General features: G+C 47.5%; 1 long non-coding RNA gene across 2 annotated transcripts in view; it reads left to right on the top strand.

Annotated features, from left to right (window-relative positions):
* The window catches only part of LOC102478082 (uncharacterized), a 39,872-nt gene extending 31,557 nt beyond the window's left edge, over positions 1 to 8,315 (top strand). Inside the window, exons 1-3 of one of the 2 annotated variants that reach the window (XR_333890.3) lie at positions 3,504 to 3,630; positions 6,019 to 6,180; positions 8,096 to 8,315. This is a non-coding gene — a long non-coding RNA (uncharacterized LOC102478082). Of the gene's footprint in view, positions 1 to 3,503; positions 3,631 to 6,018; positions 6,181 to 8,095 lie in introns of those variants that run through there. The other variant, XR_333889.3, reaches the window with a different exon arrangement.
* The last annotated feature ends 179 nt before the right edge of the window (positions 8,316 to 8,494 follow it).

The following is an 8,494-nucleotide window of genomic DNA, read 5'->3' as shown; positions in this document are numbered from 1 at the left end:
TGGGAGAATTTTGAATTTGGGTCTCCTTTTTTTTTTTTTTTTTTTTTTTTGGGAGAGGTTTTTGCTATAGGGCGCGTGCGCTTGCCAGATAGATAGAGAGAGACAGAGAGACAGAAAGCGAGAAATCACCCCCCAGGGGGGATGGCCACGTCACAATCCCTTCTCCTCCATTCTCCTCTCAGGATCTTGGGCACGCATGCACACGTGCCTGGCGTAAGTTTAAGCCACCGAGTCCGGGACGTGAACTGCAGTCGACTACGTGGGAGTCCAGTGACATAGCCATTATGCTAACTGCTGGTCCCATGGAATTTGGGGTCCTTGACACAGTCCTCTTTTTCCTGTTTCAGCTGTGGGGCCTGTGCCTCCCAAGGAGTGCCCTCCTGTGGCCTCAGCCTCAAACACACTGTAGCTCAGGGAAACTGGCCCTAGCTCCATCTGGGCAACCTTCCTGGGCCCAGGTGCCTTCTCCAGTCCAAGGTCCCCTGAGGCTAACTGGAGCCCTCTGGCACCTTGATGGAAAGGTAGGCAGGGGAATAGGTTGTACCTGCTCCTGGGACTGGGGTTTGATGACTGCTAGCTTTGCTGAGGTTATTTGTAAAACTACAAATAAGGTCCTTCGCTGAGATCCTTTGCCAAAGCCACATGGTGACAGGCTCCTAACTAGGCAGACTTTCTCTCCTGGGGAAGAAGCAGGTGAATCCTTGTTCCCTGGGGCTTTCTTTTTTTTTTCTTTTCTTTTTCTTTTTAAGATTTTTGCTATAGGCCATGTGTGCTCACTGGAGACAGAGACAGAGAGACAGAAAATGAGAAATCACTCCCCAGGTTGCTCAGGTTGGCCAGCCTGCAATGTGCTGCTTAAGGTAACTGGATCCAGCATGGCAGTCTACAAGATTCAAGTCCTGGATATCGACCCAGTGGCTTGAAAAACAGGCCAGGCTTCTGTGCATGCATGCTCAAAATCTGGAAAGAGAAACGAAGGAGAAGGGATTGTGGCATGACCATTTCCCATGGGAGGGCTTTCTTACTTTCCCTCTCTTTGGCCAGAGCACATGCCCTATGGCCAAAAAGAAACGAAGAAAGAAAGGAAAAGAAAAAGGAAAGAGAGAAAGAAGAAAGGAAGGAAGGAAGGAAAGAGAAAGAAAGAAAGAAAGAAAGAAAGAAAGAAAGAAAGAAAGAAAGAAAGAAAGAAAGAAAGAAAGAAAGGAAAGAAAAGAAGAAAGGAAAAGAAAGGAAGGAAGACGTGCTAAGATAAAACCTTCAGGGACAATCCCAGGCCGAGTGAAGTGAGCTCTATGTGTGGGCTGGTACCATTTCTGGAAGGGGTAAAGGCTTCTGCTTAATTTCTTCATACTTTAACAGACACCTTCAAGTTCACTCTGCCTTCCCAGAGCGAGTGTGCTAGCAGCCTGGCTGTGCTGATGGTCATCTTCGGGGAACCCAAAGGTTTCCTTTTTCTTTTCTGGATGTCCTTTGGCCTCCAGGCTTTTCGTGACATGTTCTGTGCCTCTTGTGATGTGTGACACCGCAACACCGGTGCAGCCCTCACGTTATTCTGGGTCCAGTTTGCCACACAGACAGCATTAGGCTCGTTATCATTGCTCTTGCTTTAGATTTCCCAACCATTTAAGCCCCGGAGTCGGGGTTTCTGCGCCTCAGCTGATTACTCCACGTTTCCGTTCACCCAGCACCTCTGTAGGGAGGTAGAGGTCAAAGACTCCGAGGTTCATCTGCTCTTCGTGAACTTGGGAGGAAAAAAACACCACCTGCTCCTTTCGGCCAATTGATCCTCCAGTGCAGCTCTCAGAAGCAAACCCTCACACCCAGGGGTAATGAGAGGAACATTTCCACTTCTGGGGAGGCCAAGATCAGGGTGGAAGTGACCAAGGGAGGGGGAGAAGGGGCAGTGGTTGCGGGGGAGCCAGGCTGGGGAAGAAGCCTTCTTTATGGTGCCTCTTTGCTTGAGTCCTAGTGGGTGATCAGGTGGTATTTGTCAAATGATCAATGGGACTTGTCAACCTCATCCAATTCCTGGGTGTCTCCTGAGTCATGTTCAGGAATGAGGAAGTAGAGGGGGTGGAACAAGCCGGTCATCATCACATGACTCTGTTTTCCTAATTTGGTCTGGCAGCTCTAGCATGGGGCCTGGAAGCAGCTCCCTCGGGCAAGAGTAGAGGGGAAATCGAGGGCCCTCTACTTTCCACTCAGTGTCTGAGCTGACACTCTGGATAAGAATGTCCACAGGGCTGGAGCTGAGCCAAAATTTTCCTTTATTTCCTCTTTTTATTTTTTATTTTTTGGAGAGGTTTTAGCTATAGGGCGTGTGCACTCGCCAGACAGACAGAGAGAGACAGAGAGATAGAAAGCGAGAAATCACCCCACGGCGGGGGTGGTGGCCATGCCACAATCCCTTCTCCTCCATTCTCCTCTCGGGATCTTGGGCATGCACGCATGCGTGCCTGGCGTGAGTTTTAAGCCACCGGGTCTGGGACTCAAACCGCGGTCGACTACATGGGAGTCCAGCGACATAGCCATTACGCTAACTGCTGGTCCCCTTTATTTCCTCTTTTCAACTTTGCCAGTTAGGGCACCCAGGTGATTTGGAAAATGTCTTCATGATAAGGGTGACACAGAATGAAAGCAAAAACATCCACTTTATAGAACTGGACTTCTGTGACAAATAGACATTTTGCCACAAATACAGATATGCCCAAAAAAGTCTTTATTTTTCCAAGCTATTTTTAATTCCTTTTTTTCTTCTGGAGACAGAAAACACAGTCTTCTTTAGTTTTGGACATACTAAGACACTTTGGATCTAACCCTACCAAGTTTCCGTCCTCTGCAATGCCCAGAGTTTTCTCAGGGGTCACTCTACTGTTCCTCCTTGAAGTTCACTATCCCTGGGAGAGAATGGGGCAGCTCTGCTCCAAGTCCTCACCAGGGAATAAACCTTGTCTCTCCTCCAGCTGGTTGCGTTCTCTTCTTTAACTTGTCAGGGGGTGCGGAGAATGGGAATAGGGAGTAGTTGGAAGAGAAGAGGATGGTGGAGAGAGGAGATGAACTTTTGCAAACATTCTGCATCTTCTTTTGTATCCAGCAAATTCAGTCCAACCTCCTCTACTCGTGGTTGAAGAAATAAGAAGCAGAGGCTGGGAGTTTATTTCTGCAGCTGGGTTGCAGGGAGACAGACAGCAAGCACCTCCAAGCCCTCTCGGAAAGACCAGCATATGCTTAGCATTTATAGATACAAGATACACGCACATGCAGGTCATTCCTCACGACCATCAGTCAACATCGCTTGCTTGCCTTTGAGAAATTATCCAGAGTCCTGTTTTTCTGCAAATTCCCATTCCTAATTTCTCATTTGACCCTTCCTCAAGCAGACCTGCCCATGACTCAGCACTTGGTCAGATTGTTCTCATCAGAGGCCTTTCTTAATTTCAAAATGGCGGCTGTCCTGCCAGACCTCCAGCTGGCCTGCTTCCCTTTCAGTGTCACATAAGGACCATGGCTTTTGGATGAACAAGAGGACAATTTGCTGTCCCTGCTCTCTGGATCCATCCTGACAATTCTCCTATGGGACAAACAGCAGCCTGCTCTTTCTCTACAGGAATGAGGGGGAAAGGTCATAAGGTAAAAGGGAAGGTGGGGCGGTCACCTGGTAATACTAGGCAGTATCACATTGCGCATTCTGTGACTGCAGGGACCTCTCCTGTCTTCTATTACTCCAGCCTTTGTCCTTCTGACTCTGCACAAAGGCCGAGGCATTGCTGAGCAAAGGGCTCAGGACAATACCAGCCGGTCCCTTGGCACAGGCTGTACCTCAGGGAAAGGCCCACAGTCTTCCTTTGTCTCGGCACCCTGCAGAGAGGTGTGCTTGAGTGGCGGCAGGATGCATTGAGGCTGTATTGCCCTGTCCTTTTTGAATTTCTCTTTCACCCTACCTTCTCTTTTCCTTTCTCCTCCCCCTTTTTGAAAATAGAACTGGGACCAGCAGTTAGTGTAATGGCTATGTCGCTGAACTCCCATGTAGTCTACCGCAGTTCGAGTCCTGGACCTGGTGGCTTAAAACTCACCCTGGGTACATGTGCATGCGTGCCCAAGATCCCAAGAGGAGAATGGAGGAGAAGGGATTGCGGCATGGCCATCTCCCCTGGGGGGGGTGATTTCTCGCTTTCTGTCTCTCTGTCTCTGTCTGGCGAGTGCACGTGCCCCATAGCAAAAAACCTCTCCAAGAAAAAAAAAAAAGAATAGAACTAATATATATAAAATACTATGTATTAAGTGTACAGCTCTGTGAACTTTACCTGTGTGCACACCCACTTGTCACCACTTGAGCTGTGGTGGGGCATATGGTGGGGGATCACGAGTGTGGTCTTGTAACAGGAACAAACACGTCCTCAACTGGCCCTGGCATAGCCTCACTTATATGTGCCAGCAGTTGGTTGGAGTTTCTGGATTTTGAGTTCCTCAGCTCCACCCCAGCACTTCACCCCTAGGCTGCTGGATTGGGACTGCTCCGCCCAGGAACCATCTCAGCCCAGAGCTATGTCGCTGAACTCCCATGTAGTCTACCGCAGTTCGAGTCCTGGACCTGGTGGCTTAAAACTCACCCTGGGTACATGTGCATGCGTGCCCAAGATCCCAAGAGGAGAATGGAGGAGAAGGGATTGCGGCATGGCCATCTCCCCTGGGGGGGGTGATTTCTCGCTTTCTGTCTCTCTGTCTCTGTCTGGCGAGTGCACGTGCCCCATAGCAAAAAACCTCTCCAAGAAAAAAAAAAAAGAATAGAACTAATATATATAAAATACTATGTATTAAGTGTACAGCTCTGTGAACTTTACCTGTGTGCACACCCACTTGTCACCACTTGAGCTGTGGTGGGGCATATGGTGGGGGATCACGAGTGTGGTCTTGTAACAGGAACAAACACGTCCTCAACTGGCCCTGGCATAGCCTCACTTATATGTGCCAGCAGTTGGTTGGAGTTTCTGGATTTTGAGTTCCTCAGCTCCACCCCAGCACTTCACCCCTAGGCTGCTGGATTGGGACTGCTCCGCCCAGGAACCATCTCAGCCCAGAGGCCCTGCAGGATCCCCTTCATCTGCTTGGGAACAAAATTGGTCACCCATTGTGCCAGGCAAGAATATCGGTGGGTCCATTCTGGACTCATCTGTCCTGTAAGTGCTCTGCCCAGATGAGGAGCTGCCTCCGGTGGGTGCACCTCACAGTGTCACCCTGCTTGGTGGGAGTGGGAGCTGGGCTATGTGAGTGAGGCCCACACAGCTTCATTTCCTGGTGCACTGGCACAGAGACATAAAGCAGACCAGTGTCCGCCGAGAACTAATCCGAGGGTTTTTATTATAGCCGTGGTCTTGTGACAGAACAAGTTTCCCTTCACTGTATTTCCATAATTTACAGGACCCTGGAGCTCTTCAAAAAGCAATAGACCAGTTCATCCAGGGGTTCCATTCTAAAAGATACCTATATTCAGTTTTGGAAATTGGTATGACTTTTTCTGGAGGCCCCCCCCTTTTTTTTTTTTTTTTTTTTGAGAGGTTTTCGCTATAGGGCGTGTGCGCTCGCCAGACAGACAGAGAGAGACAGAGAGACAGAAAGCGAGAAATCACCCCCCAGGGGGGATGGTCACGCCGCAATCCCTTCTCCTCCATTCTCCTCTCGGGATCTTGGGCACGCACGCACACGTGCCTGGTGTGAGTTTTAAACCACTGGGCCCAGGACGCAAACCGTAGTCGACTACGTGGGAGTCCAGCGACATAGCCATTACACTAACTTCTGGTCCCTCTGGAGGATATTTTAAAACACCAGGAATATGCTTTGAGCCAGCTTTCCACTTCTAGAAACCAGTTCCACAAAATACAGCAAAGTGCAGGACCCCCACCCCCAGATACATACATACATTGCAGCAATGTTTATTATAGGTAAAAGTTGAAGAAACAACCCACGTGATCACCAATAGGGCAATGATTAAATAAAAGTAATTATGATCTATTCCTGTAGGAAGAGAATGAAGCAGGTCTACATGTGCTGATGGGAGAAGATGACCAACGTTCGGTTTAAGCAAAACAAAACAAAAACCTAAAGAAGAGTTCAAAGCCCAGTCTGGTGACTCAATCCACGGAACACTCTACTGCAGGGCTGGAAACTAAGCCGCCAGCTAAGGTTCGGATCCTCGGCCCAGCTGACCTTACATGTGTTGAGTGTGTGCAGGTGTGCACGCGTGCATGTGCGTGTGTGTGCCCAAGATCCTGAAGAATCAGAGAAAGGGATCGTGGAGTGATAAGACCCTGTTAAGGGTGCTTCTCTCGCTCTTGAGCATCCATTCTCTACCATACATAAACATAACAATGACATAAGTAATAAAGAAGAGTTTGATACATTTTTGGTAAAATAATAAACATGATATTAGCATATGTATTGAAAAAGGGGCTAGAAGATACACTGAACTGTAAACGTGGGTCACCTCTGGGGTATGGAAGAAATGCTACGGAACTTTCATTATAGCTTTAGGACTTTAGCATGATTTGAATTTGACAGTGAGCTTATATGACTTTTGAAATCAGAAAAATAATATAGAGTATTTGTGTTCTTTTAAGAAAGGGGAACCAGTCTTGAAACTGGAGAAAGTACAGAGAATTTTTCCAGCCTCCTCCAGAAAATCCCAGGTTTGCCTAGCTATAGGGTCATTCCCAAAAAGGAAAGAAACAGTAAAACTGGAGTGGGATGCAACACGGTGTCTCTGCTAAGCAGAGAGACACTCCTGAGCTCAGGGAGCTTGTAGGTATGCAGGCAACCCAGGCCCCCAGTGATCCTTCCTGCTGTTCATGGCCTTGCAGGATCCCCTCTTCTTCAGTGCGAGCTGGACCTTGTGCCTAGCTCCTAATGACGCGACTACACCAAGACCGATGGAATGTCATTGCCAAGATTACGAACACTGACTTCCACCTTCTGAGTGTACTCTCTCTTGCTCGCTCCCTTTGATGAAGTCAGCGAATGAATTGTGAGCTCCACTGTAGCTCAGAAAACAGCCTGCAAGGAGCTGGGGTCCTCAGTCCAACAACCTGTGTAAAACTGGTCCTACCTCTGTTGAACCTCGAGGTAAATGTGGACCCCAGCTCTACACTGTGACTACAGTTTTGCAAGAGATGCTTTGCCACAAGATCCAGCTTAGTTGTGTCCAAATTCCTGACCCACAGCAAGAGTGAGGTAATAAACATTATTGTCTTAAGCCTCTAAGTTTTGTGGTAACTTTTTATATAGCACTAGGTAAGTGACATAGTAGGAAAGTGAATGTGATTTCCTCGTCACTTGTCTGGGACAGAAACTTTGGGAGGCAGAACTAACTCACTGCTGAGACTTATTAGAAAATGTCTCCTCTTGGGATTTTCACTGACTAGGGTTTCAGAATTTGGAAACTAAGGATGGTTCTAGGGGACGTAGAGAGGCCTCCAGGGAATGATGCTTTGCCTCCTTGGTACAAACATTCCATGCATCAGGGGCCTTGTCTTAGTTCATTATCGTGTTGCTAAGCAGAAATATCTGGGGCTGGGTGATTTAGAAAGAATAGAGGTTTATTTGGCTCACAGTTCTGGTGGCTGGAAAATCAAAAGGCATGGACCGTCATCACAATATGGCTGACAGAAGCAGAGAGGAAGGTAGGTATGTGCAGAGAGAGAGGAAGAGAAAATAGACTCTTGTGCTTCCTCTCTAGTCCCTCCCATGCTCCTAGATGATTGGATGGTGCCATCTCATTAGGCTGGCCTCTTAAAAATCTTACCACCTTCCAAAGTCATTATACTGAGACCGAGTTTCCAGAACATGAATCTTTGGGGGACAAACCATTATCTAAATCATAGCAGGTCTTAAGATAGGAGAGCTGAATAGAGATGTTTGTGATAGCCAGCCTCTGTCATGGCCCCCCATCATCTATGCCTCTGGATATTCACACCCTTGGATAGTCCCCTGCCCCCGCCCCAATTAATCAGAGCTGACCTGTGTGACCGATAAAATACCGCTGACTAATGGTATGTGACTTCTGATGCAGTTCCTGCCTTGTACACTTGGAAAACTTTCTCAGGTGGAAGCCAGCTGCCATGTCATGAGGATACTCAAGCAGCCCTGTGGAGAGGCCACATGAGAGTAATAGGTTTCTTGACAACATCCGGTCAAAACTTGCAAGGTGGTCTGTGACTAAGCTGAAGTACTTTGGAATTAGATCTTCAGCCTCAGATAAAACTTCAGATGACTGCAGCCCCCACTGACTATAGCCTCATGAAAGTCAAAAACAAGAATTAGTAAGTAAACCATTACTATATTCCTGACCTACAGAAATAGAGAGATAGTGTTGCACTAAGCTACTATGTTTTGGAGTAATTTGTTATGTGGAAATAAGGAAATAATATCTTCTTGCTTGTTTTTATTATTTAATGTTCATTTATTTGACCTATATTTTCTTTTTAAATTATTTATTTATTCT

The sequence above is a fragment of the Tupaia chinensis genome, unplaced genomic scaffold, assembly GCF_000334495.1.
Source record: "Tupaia chinensis unplaced genomic scaffold, TupChi_1.0 Scaffold000112_1, whole genome shotgun sequence".
Taxonomy (NCBI): Eukaryota; Metazoa; Chordata; class Mammalia; order Scandentia; family Tupaiidae; genus Tupaia; species Tupaia belangeri.
This window is presented reverse-complemented; position numbering and strand designations above follow the sequence as displayed.